This window comes from Dendropsophus ebraccatus, chromosome 2, assembly GCF_027789765.1.
Source record: "Dendropsophus ebraccatus isolate aDenEbr1 chromosome 2, aDenEbr1.pat, whole genome shotgun sequence".
In the NCBI taxonomy this organism is placed as follows: Eukaryota; Metazoa; Chordata; class Amphibia; order Anura; family Hylidae; genus Dendropsophus; species Dendropsophus ebraccatus.
Window position 1 is genome coordinate 174,982,840 of NC_091455.1, and position 17,557 is coordinate 175,000,396.

Sequence of the window (17,557 nt, forward strand, 5' to 3'; positions counted from 1 at the left end):
GTGCTGCCAATATGAACCAAGCTCCAAATAGTTTTGTGCATTTGTCTGGGATATTGTATTTCACAATTCATATTGTATCAACACATCCTTACAATAACATGACAGTCTCCTATTGTATCGTTTTACCAGCAGTAGATAGAGCTTTATACAGTGTTGGACTGGCCCACCAGAGGACCGGAGCATCTTTCGGTGGGCCCCCAGCTTTAGAACCTGCACTAACAATACTGACATGTCTTTTCTTACTGGTTCTTAATTGGTGGGCCCCCAGGATCATTTCCTCTGGTGGGCACCAGATACCCCAGGCTGACACTGGCTTTATACAAGAAGGCAGCTAGACTATATATTTACTTTATTTATTTATAGTATTTAGAGCTAGGAATTGGCAGGTTTCTATGTGTATTGTATACCTTTGTCCTAGTGCCCTGCCTTACAGACGTGCACATCTGTTTTTATCTTGTGTACATTTATGTGCATTCATTGAAATTAGAATGGAAAATATGGGTGTCCTGCAATCTTAACATTGCAGACATTCCATAATTCTTACTGTAGTTTCCAGTGTGTGATTGCTACACCGCTTCTCCTCCCTGACTTGTACTTTACAGCAGAGACAAGCGGTGTCTGGCAAGGAGTTAAAAAAAAAAAAAAAAAATCACATTATTATTATTATTTATTAATTTAAAATTTTATTCATTTTACAATTTTTATAAAGAACGTCAATACACTGGTACATATAGGTGCAAGAACACATGTTGAAAGGTACAACATACAAACAAAAATACAAACATGTAACTATATAGGAACATAACAGAAACATTCCATGGCTCTCCAAAGTAAGGTAGTAAAGTAAGTAGAGAGCCAAAGAACCAAAGAAGAAAGGAGGGAAGAGGAAAAGGTAACAGAGAGAGAGGAGGCAGAAAGAAGGGGGGGGGGGGGGATAAAAAAAGAAAAAAAAGGGGGGGGGGGAGGGGAGGAATAGATAACTCCTCACTGAGCCATAAGAGATTTTTATATCGTTTAGCTGTGCAGTGAGATCCTCCATACAGTTAAAGGGATTATTCAGCGCTACAAAAACATGGCCACCTTTCCCCCTACTGTTGTCTCCAGTTCAGGTGCAGTTTGCAATTAAGCTCCATTTACTTTAATGGAACTGAGTTTTAAAACCCCACCCAAACTGGAGACAACGGTAGGGGGAAAGTGGCCATGTTTTTGTAGCGCTGGATAATCCCTTTAATGTCTACAACCTTCCGGATCCACATGGAAATACTTGGAAGGTCAGGTTGAGGCCAAAGAGTGGGAATACAGGCTTGGGCGGCGTTAACCAGATGTCGGAGTGATGGTAACCTTTAAGAGGGATGTCCGACACGCAGGAGAAAAAAATGCTGGCGAAAATAGGATTGGACGATCAGTGAAGGTTGAGGTGATACGCCACACTTCCTTTCAAAAGGGAACAAGTTTGGGGCAACTCCAAAACGTATGGAGGAGGGAACCTTCTCCACCACAGTTCCTTCAGTGTGGAGACACCTCTGGGAAAATCCAAAGGAGTCGGATAGGGACCCGGTATCAACGAGAGAGTATTTTATATCCCGCTTCCTGGAGTCGAGAAGAAATTGAGAAGGAGTGTGTGCAGGAAAACACCCGCTCAACCTGTGCCGCAGAGATATGAAGATCCTCCTCCCAAGCAGGAAAGAAAATTATTTTTACTATCCATAATAGATTCCTAGTTTTCTTCTTTTTTTCTTCTGTAAGAGTGTGTTAGGGTCCAATAACACACAAAGATTATCTGACATTATCTGCCAAAGATTTGAAGCCAAAGCCAGGAATGGATTTGAAAAGGGGAAATCTCAGGCTTTCCTTTATGACCTGATCTCTATTTGTAGTCTGTTTCTGGCTTTGGCTTCAAATCTTTGGCAGATAATCTTTCTGTGTAAATGGACCCTTAGCCACAGCACAAAGGGAATGTTGTTGTGTGCAGAACCTTAGAACCCAAGCGCTGTTACAGTATGTCACCGTGATGTTAGACCAACTGTTGGAGTGGGTTGTTTTATAAAAAATTTAAAAAAATTGGACTCATCTTTAGGCTTTTAGAGGCTGTAGTGTCTGTTTGTTTGTTTTTTTGTTTCTATATAGCTTCATTTTTAGTCTTTAGCTACGTTCACACTAAGTATAACACTGCATAGCAACAGACGGTGTTATACTGTCGGACACTGGCCGTCGTTCGCCACAATCCTGCAGCTGATACTCATTATCTTTTTACTATTGAATTCCAGGCACCGTTGAGTGTGCCTGCAATTCTATTAAGCTTTGACTACAATGTAAAGTACGGCCACCGGCCATACTTTACGCTGTGTGAACCGCTATTGTTTCAGCATCCGGAAATAATAGGCATGTTCATGACCTGTGCAGAATGATTTGTTCAATGTTATGTCATGTTATCCACATGGAGCCTTTGGGCCTCTTCCCCATGTTCCATAGTTGTGTCCACTTTTGCTGACAGACTACGGACCCATTTATTTGAATGTCTGTACGTGTTCGGTGCTGTGATCTGTGCTGCAAAAAAGTGCAGGTCCTAGCAGTTGAATGGGTCCATGGATTGCGAACGTGGACATGTAGTCGCCCGTAGGACTGTCCCTAGCTACAGGTCTGCTGCTACAGATAGCCCATGCAATGTATGAATATACCCTAAGGCTAAAGCCAGGCCTAGTGGAATTTATATGGCTTTTACCTACTGATTGGTGCACATAAATCTTCAAGGGATTCCAATAGCCGGCTAGTGGATGGCCTTTTATCAGTTTTGTTCAATTGCTGTGGACTTTTTCCTAGCAGAAATATGAGAATGTAAAACTGCAGGATGCTCATTGTGCTGTTGAATAACCATTGTAAAACCAATCAAATCCCTTTTGAATCTGGAGCAAAATCTACAAGTAATACATATGGATTTTGCTGCAGATCCTCAATGGTGGAAACATGTGACAAGCCTATGTAGATTTGTTGTAGAAATATTACTGAAAATCCAATCCTATCCCCATTCAGAGGGACAGTTGTAGAATTTCTATACATGCCATGCGTGAATGCAAAAAAACATACATATATACATTTTTATTCAGAATCTACTGGTTGCAGGATAAAGGAGGTTGAGTTCTGTAGAGAATATCCCCGGGATGGCGGTCTGCTTTTATTGCCATAGTTATAGAATGCGTGTTTTGTAAAGGTCACTTGTATATATGTATGTAACTGAATGTGTCGCTAAGAAGATCAGTCCTATTTCACATGTTTATTCAGGGCATGCTCTTTGCTATTACTACCGCAAAAGAAATTTGTACAGTTTGACATGTTGGTCTGGAAATACCTGTATACAAGAATAATAGTGGAAATTGTAGTGTTTTCCAAGGTGTGCCTGCTCAGAGGAGGGATATGCTGTGGAAAATCTGCAGTATTCCGGCATTATCCCATCCACATGCTGTTGAAATGACATCAATTGTTTGGGCAGACGGTGGATTGTGCCGGCGAATATAACCAAGTCTATAGGCGGAATTCGCTTGAAGTCTCCGTGCATATTCCGTAATGTGCACACAAAAATCTACAGCATAATTCACAATTGTGTTTTTTTTTGTCTACAAAATCAGCTTATACCAGGGTTTGTTTTTAGTCTGTAGCCGTGGAGACACATAGGACAACATAGAAGCTGTATACACAAAGGGGGAATTTATCAAACTAGTGTAAAGTCGAATTGTCTTAGTTGCCTCTAGCAACCAATCAGATTCCACCTTTCCCTTTTCAAAGAATCTGAAGAATGAAAGGTGGAATCTGATTGGTTGCTAGGGGCAACTAAGACAATTCTACTTTACACCAGTTTAATAAATCTCCCACAAAGTGTAAATTTTTTAAAATTCAGACTATTGGAAAAATGGATTTTTGTTACTTCAGATTTATACCAGCAAAGTACAGGTCCTTAGTAGAAATGAGTGAAGCGGGATTCGTGTAGGTTTGTACAAAACGAAACGGTCGTTTTTTTAAAACCCAGCTCTGGAGAAGGTGGAGACAGCCCAAGGACTGCTTGGAAAGCATTGTTACAGCCATAGGCTATATTCACACAATGAATGAACAGTGGCCGTTGTTTCACTGAAAATTGCTTTGAAATCAATGCACAGCAGCTAGAATAATTGACACATCAATTATTTCCACAGCCATAGCAAACATTACACATAGAAAACACTGTGTGAAGAGCGGCCGTTGTTTGTTTTGACTTCAATGCAACACGTTTTTATATGACAAGAACGGCCACTGTTTTAATTGAAAATGGCCGTTCTTGTCATGGAAAATATGTTATGTGAACATAGCCATAAGCTGTATCCAAGTTTTTCACGGCTGTATCTATGTTTTCCATGTGGTCTTCAGGCTGTTCCAAGGAGCAGGCAGACAGCGGGATCTCATCTCTAGTTAGGTTTGTTAGCCTCTTCTGTGTCTTAAGAGATTACCAAATCCATGTCCATCTCAAGATTTATGACCTCACAGTGACCCAAAGCCTTGCCACAAATTTGTGATAATATCAGAAAGCAAGACGGACTTTAATCTGCACCGCTAGTTCTCTTTTCTACTAATTCATGCTATCTTGTTTTGCTGCACTGGAGGGACAATTTAGTGTTGTGACTATAATACACACCATGTACATATTACTGTCTAATTGCTATATCATAAATACTTCATTGGTTTTCATAAAGTTCATCAGGAACAAAACAAATGTGGAAAATGAAAACTTCTTGCTTAAACAAGTGAAATTTAATTACAGTGATAGATACTGCAGATATAAATGTGCACGTTGTGGTGCTGCACTGTACCCTTATGTGCAAAAATGACACGAACCGTTGGGCTGGTATACAGATAGTCTCTCACAATGACAGGACTACAGGTCCCATAATGCTCATCCTTAGGTCGAACACATTCAGTCCTATGCCGGCAAGTGAATGATGCTGGGTTTTACCGTGATTCAGTAGTCCTATAGCGGCGTTTATTACCAGTCCTTGGGTCAGTCCAAGACTCCTTAACGCTCAACGCGTTTCCTGCGGTTCGCATTCATCAGGAGCGGTGTAGTTGGAGTGTAGTTTTATTGTATCTCTCTGGCTCTGATAACGGCCGCAGATACATGCCCGCGGCACAGATTTAAATGCTCAGCACGCCTAAGCCCCGCCCCGCCAGTGCGTCACAGACTTCCGGGTAACCCCGATCACGTGTCCGTGACGTCATAGTATGCAGAGTGAGTAGGCGTGCTCAAGCTAGGTATGATGGGGATCGTGGGGAACTCCGCCCCGTTCCCGGCTCACTACGGCATAGTGGATAGTATGTTCCAGTGAAGGTAAGCGATGTGTATACTCAGATCATAGCAACACATTAATAGCTAGAGGTGCAATCAGAATAATCGCTAATGGGTGACCTCGATTACCAAGAAGCAAATAACTATAAATACAAATATATTGCATACAGGTAGCACAGCGGCCACCATCTATGATAATGCAGATGTCCAGCTACAAAGCACCATGGGCGCCTTGTGACCTCATATCGGGCGCCTGGTACCTGACCATGGCTAATGGTACCCAGTAGCCACTACACCACAGATAACATACAGAAAGGGACGTAGTCTGAAAGATAGACTCACCTCCAGCTACCTAGCCCCCATTAAAAGGGTGGGTACATGGCTAGACAGACAGACACCCGGGATGTTTAGATGTGGTCACTGCTCCATGTGTAGATATGTCAACCCAAGCAAGGTAGTCAAAAGTGCTATCACAGGGATCTCCTACCCCATCAATGAATTCACTAACTGCTCCACAAAGGGGGTGATCTATGCACTTACCTGTTCTTGTCCACGTAACTACGTTGGCAAAACGATCAGACCTCTAAGAGAGAGGATGAGGGAACATGTAGGTGACGTCACACATGGCAGGGATACCCCGGTAGGGCTACATTGTAAAGAGATGCATAATTGTGACCCGAGACAAATCTCTTTCCAGGTCCTCGAAGTGGTGAAAACAAATGTGAGAGGTGGTGACTGGGAGAACCTTATCCTGCGGAAGGAAGCAGAATGGACTTATAAACTCCGTGCTCTAAAGCCACAAGGACTTAATGACTACATCCAATACAGCAGCTTCATATAGGCTGGATTGGATACTCACCAGATGACTGATGATCTAACTGTTTGAAAGGAATCCGAGACTATGTGCCCCTGGATGCTGCCCCTCAGGTTGGGATCAAGACACTAGGTGTGGTCTCGTGGGGGGTAGCAAGCGTACTGTCTGATGACATGGTCCTAGGAAATACATGACCCAACAGCCGCCGTGCTGTTCCACTAGGTAGAGCCAGCAAAACTAATGTTGACAGTCGCTGTAATGTCTTATATGCTTGGCACTACATCGGTGGACCATAGCAGCCGCCGTGCTGCTCTAGTAATGTGAGTCAGAATGTCATCGTGGATAGTCAACGTACTGTCCTAATGCCTGACATCATCCGAGCCTAGCACAGCAGCCGCCGTGCTGCCCTGCTAACAGGAGCCAGCATTCTAACGTTGACAGTCGCCGTACTGTCTTAATGCCTGGCACCATCGCTGTATGTATGTCTGCTGTAGCAGCCGCCGTGCTACCTGGGCGCATGGTGCCACCTAGCAGGAGCCAGCATTCTAACGTTGACAGTCGCCGTACTGTCTTAATGCCTGGCACCATCGCTGTATGTTTGTATATCTGCTGTAGCAGCCGCCGTGCTGCCTGGGCGCATGGTGTTACCTAGCAGGAGCCAGCATTATAACGTTGACAGTCGCTGTACTGTCTTAATGACTGGCATCATCGTTGTATGTATGTTTACTGTAGCAGCCGCCGTGCTGCCTGGGCGCATGGTGCCACCCATCAATTTTGGCAGCCGCCGTGCATTGCCATGGTCAGGTACCAGGCGCCCGATATGAGGTCACAAGGCGCCCATGGTGCTTTGTAGCTGGACATCTGCATTATCATAGATGGTGGCCGCTGTGCTACCTGTATGCAATATATTTGTATTTATAGTTATTTGCTTCTTGGTAATCGAGGTCACCCATTAGCGATTATTCTGATTGCACCTCTAGCTATTAATGTGTTGCTATGATCTGAGTATACACATCGCTTACCTTCACTGGAACATACTATCCACTATGCCGTAGTGAGCCGGGAACGGGGCGGAGTTCCCCACGATCCCCATCATACCTAGCTTGAGCACGCCTACTCACTCTGCATACTATGACGTCACGGACACGTGATCGGGGTTACCCGGAAGTCTGTGACGCACTGGCGGGGCGGGGCTTAGGCGTGCTGAGCATTTAAATCTGTGCCGCGGGCATGTATCTGCGGCCGTTATCAGAGCCAGAGAGATACAATAAAACTACACTCCAACTACACCGCTCCTGATGAATGCGAACCGCAGGAAACGCGTTGAGCGTTAAGGAGTCTTGGACTGACCCAAGGACTGGTAATAAACGCCGCTATAGGACTACTGAATCACGGTAAAACCCAGCATCATTCACTTGCCGGCATAGGACTGAATGTGTTCGACCTAAGGATGAGCATTATGGGACCTGTAGTCCTGTCATTGTGAGAGACTATCTGTATACCAGCCCAACGGTTCGTGTCATTTTTGCACATAAGGGTACAGTGCAGCACCACAACGTGCACATTTATATCTGCAGTATCTATCACTGTAATTAAATTTCACTTGTTTAAGCAAGAAGTTTTCATTTTCCACATTTGTTTTGTTACATATTACTGTCTATTTACCAACAATTTCAGGTTTATTAAGCTGTGAAATGGAGAGTGTATGTTTAAGGGGGTTTCCAGACTAAGAATTAATGGATTATCCTAATGGTGTGTTTACACTGAGAGATTTATTTGAAGCCAAAGCCAGGAATGGATTGGAAAAGATGATAGATCCCAGACTTTCCTTCATGACCTGTTCTCTGTCTAGTCTGTTCCCGGCTTTGGCTTCGAAGATCTGTCAGATAAATCTCTCTGTGTAAATGTACCATCAGGGCAGGTCATCAATCACTGATTGGTAAAGTTCAGACACCTAGGACCGCTGCAATACATAGTAAAGGGGGCCAGAAACCATGTGCTGTTCATTGTATTGGTGGTCAGGGCATATTACTGCATTGAGCTGAGCCGCAGTAACTACACTAGCTGCACTACACTATGAATGGCGCATGGCGTCTAGCCAAGTTTACTGTGTAATTCAGGATGCCGATCACCAGCACTCCTGCTAATGAGCTATTGCTGGCCAAACCTCAGGATAAACCATTCGACCTTATTCACACGTCCCGTGAAATTGTCCGTAGTCGCAGATCTGCGAACAATTTTAGAGCCCTTCAAATCCTATGTGTGCATTCATACCATCCGTGCTCTGATCCTTGCTGTGAAAAAATAGGACAGATTGTAGTGCGGATCGTGGCACGGATGCCTCTCCCCGCTCCTGTCACGGCTCTTGCCTCTCCCCGCTCCTGTCACGGCTCTTGCCTCTCCCCGCTCCTGTCACGGCTCTTGCCTCTCCCCGCCCCGGAGAATGCAATCAACAGGCTGTTTTTCGCGGATAACGGAGCGGACAAAATCATGGTCCTTGAAAAACACTGGACATGTCAATGAGGCCTTAATCAAGGGGGGGACCCTCAATGTTTTTTGTTTTGTTTTCACAGTACTTTTGTGTATTTTGTGCCAATAGACTGTCATGTTCTGTACTCAATGATTTAACTGTCATGTTTTAAAGGAAAATTAATAAAGTTTGAAATTTAAAAAAAAAAAGAATGAGAAAAACCTGCACTGGTAGTGGCTTATAAATGTCCGCTTGCTCCTGTTTTAATTTCTGTTCCCAATGACAAGCCGCTCCAGTTTTCCAGCTGGTGACCTGATGTTACTATGATGTGGCGTCATCTCGGAAATTGTTCACCATGTCAGATGTGCGTGTCTTGTTGTCCCTTGCAGCACTCTTGGCGTGGTGGGTGCCCAGCTTTGTTTAAGACCTATTTAACATATGTGGCCTAGTTATAATGTCAGGCCGCAAAGGCTTTGAAGTTGTCTGGAAGGCTAAAGGCCACAGCTGGATCACATGCCACTGGGTGATCGCGCTGCCCAAGAGGGTGTCACCACAACTTTGTTGTTTCCTTTTCTTTTAATTACCAGCCGGCTTCAGTTTAGCCTGGTCAGAGCATTGCTGTCAGATCACGTCTCCTCATTTCCTTACACTAACCTTCACTGACAGGAAGAGTTTAATTGCAGTTATAACTATTATCGAAGAGCAGCAACCAAGTGTATAGCGCCAGTGATTGTAGTTTTTTTCAGTAACATCTTGTGTAATCTCACGTTCCAGTATCTGACGGCTTGTGCAATTCTACATTTATTAACAATGCGAGCACTAATCTTATTAACATCAGTGCCTGCCCATTATTTACCATCAATACATTGTCAGAAGCATCGACGGAACACATAAGATCAAGCAACTTGTGATGATGGCATCTTCACCATTGCCTAGAAGGGTCTGGCTGCGTCCCCACGTTCCTGATATATGGATAATATACGGTCCATATGTTCGTTGTATATTATGAAGTGAACTCTATGGCATTCCCTGCAACATATTTATGGTGATACAGTGAGCTGTGCGGGAGCACACTTTATCCTATTTAATTATAATGCAGGGGGTCTCATAGAGTTCAGTCTGTAATATACATCAAGCATATGGATCATATATCACAGAAACCTACTCCACACTGATGAGGGGCAAATACCCTGAAACAGCTGTCTGTGGATGGATACCTTGCTGAGGTGGTTTCCTTAATTGGAGACATTCCTTGGCTTGGTTGTTCCTTACCGGAGGAAGGTCTGGCTAGTTCACTGACGCTGACACAAAGCGATACATGAGTTTGGAATCTGAAAGAGTTTCAAACCCAAAAACTAAATGTAGCCTAATACAGTATGTAATAACTGATCAAATGACCACTCAAAGACAGACGGTTAACTAAAGTATATGGTGAACAATAATAGCACCACTTCCCCTTTTTTCATTTTGGCACATTTTGGCGGTCACTTTTTAGGGCTATTCTTCCCTTTGACGGTGGGTTCTTTTTAAGTGGACAGGTTGAAAGGTGTTCTGTTAACATCTTTTTTTTTCCTTCTTGTCATCAGAGAATAAAAATATTTTGTCTGGTTAAGAGTAATCTATTAAAGGAGAATGCCAGTGTAAGTGTAAAGCGCCAGTGTAAAAAGAGCAGCCTGCAACATGAGGACGGAGTTACATGTGATATAGGCAGCTCTCTGATGTGGGAAGAACATCTGATAAAGAGGAAATTGCAGCCTGAGAGATAGTAAAAGGAGCAGCTCCTCCAGCATCACCATGCAGTATTGCAAAACACTCAAAGATTGTCATCAGCTATGCGTCATAAAAGGCTTTTCAACTGAAAAAAAGTAAACGTTTGAGTCATTGCCATTGTTTATTAATTGTTTTTTTTTTTCTTTTAACTTTTTAGGTATTTCTCTTACCTATTTTTACCTTTAGCAGCTGACAGCTCTCTGCCGCTTTCTCAGCAGGTGTTCTGAGCACTGGATTTCTTACCGATTAGCTGGAGGGAGCATCAGTTGTTTGGTGTATAGTCTCCAATGGCATCCCCAAGCAAAATCTCCTGTTTGCAAGGGTGCTAGGAGTCAGGTCCAATGTGTTGTTTTCTGTGGGGCAACATCCCCTTCATTCCCTTCATAATTATACATCAACCAACACATTACCACTCTAGACAACTGTATCGTGCATATTAAAATTAAAGTGATATTCTGGTGATAGATTTTTTTTTTTTATAGTGGATTTATAGTGATTTAAAAAAAAAAAGCAAAGTCATGTGTCTCAATCTCCCACAGCATCATATCCCAACTTCACCTAATGTGACAAAAATAAGTTGATATGTTGTAGAGAAAAAAAGGAGAATAGTGTGCTCAAAGGAGAAGAAACAAGAAAAATCTATCCATTACAATGCCATAAGTAGCCAAAGAGGTAACCTTACTACAGGGCCCACAGCTGCTGGTCGGTCTAGTTGCACCAGGTCCCTGTTGCTCCCTTCATCCACTGATGTGTCCACTCTGCCAGAAATGCCTGCTTGGCCAACCACTGGCCGGGGGAGGAGATGCCTTGGCCAGTGTGTGAATGATTGGACATTCCCTGTAGGACACAGGGAGTAGCAGAAACCCAGTACAGTTAACACAGCAGCTGTGGTCCCTGTAGGGATTTTACCTATTTGGCTATATTCAGCATTGTAATGAACATAGTTGTGCGTTTTTCCTGATTTTATTTTTATCTTTTTCCTTTTTAGCTTATCATTCTCCTTATTTTCTCCGAAACAATATGTATATGTCTTCTGTTTACAGAGTATGTTCAGTGCCCCCTTACATAGTTGTTCTATCCAATAATAGTACAGAAAAGCATAGACTCAATCAATAATGAATAAGTGAACGTTAACTGGGTGTCCTGGGAAGCTCAGACAGCGCTTCCTTTGAACCACAAGCACCATGAGCCAAGGGATAATCTCCAGCACCAGATGTGAGTATTGGCTTTCTTGTTATCACTCTCCTGTGGTGCTTTGTTTCATGGTTCAGATGCCGTGCAGAAGAGTCATGCTCATTTACATAGTTGTCATATACTTTCCAAGGCTTAAATGAATGTCAGGGAAATGTCAGCTGTCCGTTGTACCCCTTTATGGCAGCTAGAATATCTGGTTTTCAAGAGGATAATAGTTTACTTCTAAAAAGGTCATGCATGTCTTTTTAATTCTTATATTTATTCTTATAGGCCTTTATTAAAAATTTTGTTTATTTCCTATCGCCGCCTTGTTTTCACCTATGCTATTAGCTGTGTCATTCACACTTGTTAGATGTAAAAACAGAAGATAAAAATGACAAAACAGGGACAGCTTCCCTTCACCGGTAGAATGACCTTTGCACAGGTCACAGAGGTCACAGAGCATGCTTAAAATGTGTCCAATACAGAGAATAGGGTCTGGAGATGAAATTTGCTGTAAAGCATATCATTAAATGCTGTTAAAGGGGTTGTCTGGCGATAAAAAATTATTCACAGAATAACACACATTACAAAGTTATACAACTTTGTAATGTATGTTATGTCTGTGAATGGCCCCCTTCCCCGTGTTTCCCCCCACCCACGCTAGACCCGGAAGTGTGGTGCATTATACTCACCGCATCTCGTGTCGTCCACGGTCTCCGATCCTCAGCAGTGACGTCTTCTTCGGGAGGCCGGCGGATCTTCCCGAGTGCCGGCCACCCTCTGCAGCGTCATCCGAAGCTCAGCCGCGATTGGCTGAGCATAACTGTGCCGACACTCGGGAAGATCCGCCGGACTCCCGAAGAAGACGTCACTGCTGAGGATCGGAGACCGTGGACGACACGAGATGCGGTGAGTATAATGCACCACACTTCCGGGTCTAGCGTGGGTGGGGGGGAAACACGGGGAAGGGGGCCATTCACAGACATAACATACATTACAAAGTTGTATAACTTTGTAATGTGTGTTATTCTGTGAATAATTTTTTATCGCCGGACAACCCCTTTAACAGCTTGGGCAAGACATAATAACTTACTAAAATAAAATTTTATAAATTACTTTGAAAAATCTGGCTCTAATCAGCAAAAAATTAAACAAATAAAATCTAGGCGACACATTCACTTTAAGAATAAAGCAGTCAGCCATATCTCTGGTTAATGTTGACAAGTTCTAATGTCTTACTCAAGCTGATAAAGGAATTACAAGCGCAATTTCTATTATTCTTGTCGGAGTTCTTGATTTACCCTTTTGTGCGATTCCAATAGGAAGAATGGCACATAAATAGACTTTAATGTGAAGTAAATGTCGCTGCAAGAGGAAGTAAATGGGTCTCAATGTGAAATAAATGGCATTGTGATCTGTAAATGACATTGTGACCATTATTACCTTACTAAACCCTAATTTGGCTCGATTATATGTGAAGATTTTTGCTGCATTATTGTTTTTTGTAATGACCAAAATACTTTTCCTGTCTTATCTGGCAGAGGTATTGCTTAGTTTACAGAAGATGGGGTAAATGGTGTCACCTCTTCCTCTGTGATTAAGCAAATGCAAGTCAGACAAATACACAAGACCCAAGTTTCCTGTGTCAAAAGATTTTTAACCAACAGCATGTTTTTTTTTTTTTTTTTGTTTTGTTTTACATTAACCAGTGGAGACACTGAGGGTATGGGCTTTGACTGCTGTTTGAAAGGGTTTTCCATGCTTAGGAAAACATGGGCACTATCTTCCAAAAACAGCACCACTCAATTTGGGTGTGGTTTTGCAGCTCAGTTCCATTGAAGTGAATGGAGTGAATTGTAAAACCACAGGGGACAGAGGACAGGGGCAATGCTGTCAATCCTGGATAACCCCATCCATGGTGCACAGCAGTTTCCTGTTCTCTCAATTTCAAGGGTCAGCACCAGAGTTTGGCTGTTTTCCAGCACTACTTAAACAGGACTTCCTCACTTAGCTGTCTATCACATTACAACACAGGACCATGACATAGTGTTGGTAAAAATCCACTGACCAGACTGGCATGGTAACTGACATGAAAGAGACGGCAGCACAACAAGAAAGGGGTTATATTAAAGGGGTTATCCAGCATTAGAAAAACATTGCCACTTTCTTTCAGAGACAACTGGACTCCTGTCTCCAGTTTGGGTGGGGCTTTGCAACTTGCTTCTATTTAAATGAATGGTACTTAATTGCAAAGCACACCTGAACTGGACACAAGAGTCATGTTGTCTCTGGAAGAAAGTGGACATGTTTTTTTTCAACCCTCAATAACCCCTTTAAGCAGTAAGCTCCTGCTGGAGACTAAAGAGAGGGGTGTATTAGATGAAGGAGGCAGCACTATGTACCCACAGCAGATGCACAGCAAAAAAGCGGTTACAATAAACACATATCAAAAGTTTTTATTTGTCAGGTCTGAGTTCTGGGCTCTGTGTCACACCTAGACTGACTCCCAATTCAAGTGTATGGGACCAATCATGTCTCATAGACACAGAGGGAGGGGGGGGGAGTACAACAGTGTGGTAATCTCCCCAATTGTTCTACTGATTAGTCAGGGTCTGAACACTCATGTCCTCAGCACATGTCAAAAGTTTCAGGTACAGGCACTGAAACTGCTGCTGAGATAAGAGGGAGACCTTGATTTACCTTTTATGGACAATGCACATTCCCTGGAGAACAGACACAGCTTGCAGTTACCCAGTTCAGACTCTCTCTATCTCACCTGCACATAGCACTAACTAAGCCCCGCCCTTACTTCCTGTGTTTCACCTTGCTGTTACTAGAAACGATAACGGTTATTGGGTTATAGGAAAGAAAGACATCTGGGATCCCTCACCACCTCAGTGGACACTGAAACTATTTTAGCATAAGTTATAGAGTATTAGACCCTATAGATAAATTCTCCATAAGCAATGAAGCATTCATAGCACATACGCTAAAAAAAATTAACGATACTACAATGTGTATATAGCTTTGGCTTAAGGCAGCATAAAGACACAATGCTATTATTGACTAACAATAAAATGTGCTAATATTCGTCTACCACCTATGTCGTTGTCTCTAAAGGGGACCTGTTAGTAGGGTAGAAAAATGTAACCTGCTGATAGCTCCCTAGTGGGCACAGGGCACTGAGGATGAAGGTATGTTTCTTACCTGCATCCTCAGTGCCGTTCCCATGCTGTTAGTTGTGCTCGGTAAACCGTAAGATGCACTGGGGAGCGGCTACTACTCCTTTGAGCACTTATCTGGCCGGTCCCTGGGCCGGCCCCCTCCATTGATAATTGTTAGGGGTTGAGCTCCTAACAGCTTACGGGGCACGGTAATGGCGCTGAGGATCAAGGTAAGAGATATACCTTCATCTTCAATGCCCCGTGCCCACTAGGGAGCTGTCAGCAGGTTAGATTTGTCTAACCTGCTGACGCTTCCCCTTTAAGCAGGTTATTTTAGTTAATCCTATGTTAATCATCCATAGAAACTCTGCTGAGATTTAGTTTCCAGTTTTATTATACTAATGAAGTAGAGTTGTTTTTTTGGCCATTTCTTAGGTAACAAGACGTCTGGGATTCCAGCTGTGACAGCACTATATTAAGTGATAGGTTGTAGAAGGTACAGTGTGTTACATGCTCTATGGAAGTAGCCATAGTTTTGCAACAAGTTAATGACCTTTATATCTTTATGTACATATACACTAAGGCACTAGTAACAAATACTTATGCCATACATTGCTTAAGCAGTACATGGCCAGTTATTGAGTTGAAGATTGGGAACTGGCACATGAACACTTTATAACATAGTCATGTGTCATGTCCTGTGCACTGCAGGGATTCTCTCACCTGTGGATGCTGCTTTACTGGTGTCTAGGAGACATCTCTTCTGTGGCCAGCTTTATAGTACTTGAATCTTATGTAACTAGTAAAATTATGTAATGACTTCAACTCGACCTGAATATTATTACATGGGGGGAGGGGATTGCAAGCAACTTTTTAAAACTGATCATTGTGGAGTTGGGGGGAAGATATAGAAACCTGTACTCACCTGCTGGTGATCCCCCACCAGTGCAGGTTCCCACAGTCAGTGTTTCCTGTTTATAGTCCTGGCATGAAGGGAATGCCAACTCAACCAATCTCAGATGTCACCTCTGAGACCCTTCTTTTTTTTACTTTTTGAGACAGAGGACAGGAAACACTGACAGTGGGGGGAGGCACTGTTGGAATAGCACTGGTGGTGGTGAGTACTGGTTTCTCACAAAAAAACGAATACTAGCAAAATATAAGTAGATTGCATTTGGTCTATTGAAGCTTATTGCTGTGCTGCTTTTTAAAGACAATCCACTTTATTCCTTGGCAGAGGCTAAAGCCTGAGGTCAGTATGGCCTTACAATGGTGCTTTTATTTGTGGAAGGTCTTTCGAGACACATTTGTGATTTAGAGTGCTCCTTTATTGAGCCCTTGTACATACACGCCTTTACGTCTTCTGGTAATGTAAAAGTGGTAAAGATGTTGCTTCTAATAACAGACTACTGCATGGCTTTGCAGGAAAGCTTTATCACATATGACTGGCAGGCCACCCTGGTACTGGGCAAGGTTCTGTAGGGCAAAGATTAATTTCATTATAACTATAACCTTCAGACAAATTATTAGTGTAAACAGGGGCGTTCCTCAGATTTGGTAATCATTTTATCTACTGTACTCTCAGTACTCTCTGAGGTAAAACAAGCTGTATGAGCCACAGCAAGGGGTTGTTTAAACTGGCACTGCTACAGAATACATTTTATGCAAGGCATTAAACATTGCAGCCGGCACCCGGGCTTCATGCTGCTTAAACCGGACACGCCAGCTGATATGTTTAACCTGTGTGGCTGTCCCACGCCATTACCGTTGCATCTAATGGCGCGTTTACACGGACAGATTTATCTGACAGATTTTGGAAGCCAAAGCCAGGAATTGATTTCAAAAGAGAAAAAAATCCCAGCCTTCCCTTTATGACCAGTTCTCTGTTTTATAGTCTGTTCCTGGTTTGGGCTTCAAAAATCTGTCAGATAAATCTCTCTGTGTAAACGCACCATAAGGGCTAATTCACACGTCTGTTGTTCTGTCCACAATGGCGGGCACGCATACGGTAGTGTGGTCTGCGGCTGTGGTGCGCACGGACAGAGCGGAATTCCACTGAGTTTATCCGCGAGAATTCCGTAGTGTGGACCCACCCTTACACCATGCAGGTTTGTGACAGTCATGTTTTTTGCATTACATAATTAAAAAAAAATAATAATTCTTATTTGTAAAATTTACCTTTGTTTTGTTTCTATACACTTTATAGGATTGTCTACACGTTTAACCACCTCATGAGCTATTACTTTTTATGGGTGATAATGACTGTAATGTAGACTCCAGGTCCATAGTGAAGAATGTGACTTTTGTTTTTACAGGGTTAATTAAAGAAGTCATTACCCTCAGGTCGCAGGACGGGACGGCACGTGAGGATTATTGCTCTGTGTACCGCTACAGCTGGTCTTCGTGTTGTTGCTTTGATGCTGGTGAAGTCAAACAATTAGTTTTATTCCGGTGAGTTAAATTGTTATGAACAGATTCTCTGGGGTTAATAAGTGACCATCACATACTTGTGACGTGCTTTTATGTGCACTTTGGGTTCTGAGCTGAGATTTTCATGGCGAGTGTGCATATTCTAACATGAAGTCTGTGGACCCATTGCACACATCGAAGTCTTTGCGGTCAGTATATCTGAGAACCCCATCTTTACAGTTCCTAAAGGGATTGTCCAGCAAAAATCTTTTTCTTTCAAATCAACTGGTGTCAGAAAGTTATATAGATTTGTAATTTACTCCAATTAAAAAAATCTCAAGTCTTCCCAGACGTATCAGCTGCTGTATGTCATGCAGGAAATGTGGTTTTATTTTCAGTCTGACACAGCGCTCTCTGCTGACATCTCTGAAAGAAAAATTTTTTCA

The 17,557-nt window shown here is 42.8% G+C and overlaps 1 protein-coding gene across 3 annotated transcripts in view; it reads left to right on the plus strand.

Moving 5' to 3' along the window:
• OSBPL3 (oxysterol binding protein like 3) overlaps positions 1 to 17,557 on the plus strand; it is a 157,032-nt gene that overhangs the window by 20,443 nt on the left and 119,032 nt on the right. For 2 of the 3 annotated variants that reach the window (XM_069958770.1, XM_069958774.1), the window contains exon 2: positions 17,018 to 17,153. The exons of the other annotated variant lie outside the window; for it this stretch is intronic. The gene's annotated coding sequence lies outside the window, so the exon portion shown is untranslated. The remainder of the gene's footprint in view (positions 1 to 17,017; positions 17,154 to 17,557) is intronic. 3 annotated transcript variants of the gene reach the window in all.